The sequence below is a fragment of the Colobus angolensis genome, unplaced genomic scaffold (genome assembly GCF_000951035.1).
Source record: "Colobus angolensis palliatus isolate OR3802 unplaced genomic scaffold, Cang.pa_1.0 Scaffold181, whole genome shotgun sequence".
Taxonomy (NCBI): Eukaryota; Metazoa; Chordata; class Mammalia; order Primates; family Cercopithecidae; genus Colobus; species Colobus angolensis.
This window is the reverse complement of record NW_012114944.1, coordinates 1709472-1711013: the sequence shown is the minus strand read 5'-3', so window position 1 is coordinate 1711013 and position 1542 is coordinate 1709472.

Genomic DNA, 1542 nt, shown 5'->3' with positions numbered 1-1542 from the left:
AATTTTTTGTGTTTTTAGTACAGACGGGGTTTTGCCATGTTGGGCAGGCTGTTCTGGAGCTCCTGACCTCAGGTGATCCACCCGCCTCAGCCTCCCAAAGTGCTGGGATTACCGGCATGAGCCACCACGCCCAGCCTCAAGACCCCATTTCTAAACACATGCACTCACAAAACAAAATGAAACAAAACCCAAGGGGAAAGCAGATCAGCTAAGAACCCCTAAGCTGCCCTAGGTTCCAAGCCTCAACTCATGACCTTGTCCTGATATCCCCTCACCCTATCCCAGTACACTGTGTCTACCTACCTGTGTATTTTACCTTCTCTCCTACACACACACACACATACACACACACACACACACATACACACACAGATCCAAAGAGTCTTGAGCTCTCCAGCTTGTGCCTTGGTTTACCCATCCATATTCTCATGTGAAGTGACTTGGGACCTCAACTACATCATCTAGACTGTGGTACATCATATCTTCTCCCTTGTGCCCCAAGCTGGCATGGCTACCTGACCCACCTTTGAGATCATCAACAGCACAGGCCACCCTTGGTCAGCCATGCTGGGATCATTCCTGGAATCAGACAACTTCATCTGCAGTTGGGTGTCCCTGTCTCTGTCCTATCCATCTCCTCTCCCACCACAACCAAGCTCCGACCCAGACCAGTGCTCTCTGCCTGGATGACTCCTCCACTGGCCTGCCTATAGCCTTTGAACAAGCCTGTTTGAGATGCTTTCCCCCCTATTCATTCTGCTTTCATCTAAGAGCCACTTCCTTAGGAGAAGCCTGCCCAGTTTCCACTCTTCCAACCCAAGTCAGAACTCAGCCGCCTGCCCCACCCCTAACCAGTCCCACAGACCCTGTACCAGCCCCAGCTGAATGCCATGGCCATCTGTGTACATATTAACTTCCAGCTCTTTTATACTGCATTTTAAAACACTTAAAACTGACAATAACCTATATAAAGTACAGTTACAACACAATACATTTTTCTATATTTATACATGCTTGTATGGGTTTAGGATACAGACGGGTAGGTCAAGGCACAAACTGTGAAGCTAAAGACTCTCTGTGGTTGTCCCATATGTGTTGGGGAGGCGGGACTACCTATAGGTAACCTAGACAATGGGGGTAAAGAAAGTAGACACATACTCAGTGTCCTGTTATGGGGTTAGGAGGTCTCAGGATGAGGGTCTTTATCTCCTAGATGAAGATATAGAACATTTTCAGCACCCCAGAAGGTTCCCCTGTACCCTGTTCTGGTCTCCCCAAGGGAACTGCTATCTTGACTACTAATAGCACAGATTAGTTTTGGCTGTTCTGAATTTTAGGGAAATGGAATCTTTTGTGTCTGACGTCTTTTCCCTGCAGCTCAATGTTTGCGAGATTCCTCCATGTTGTTGCAGGTGGTGTGGGATTCTGTTTTGTGAATACATCAGAACTTACTTACCCATCCGCTTATTGAAGGGCGTTTTCAATGCATTTTTGCATAGGTGAGAGATCATGCTGAAAGTGCAACTTTAAAAATCCTTTTTT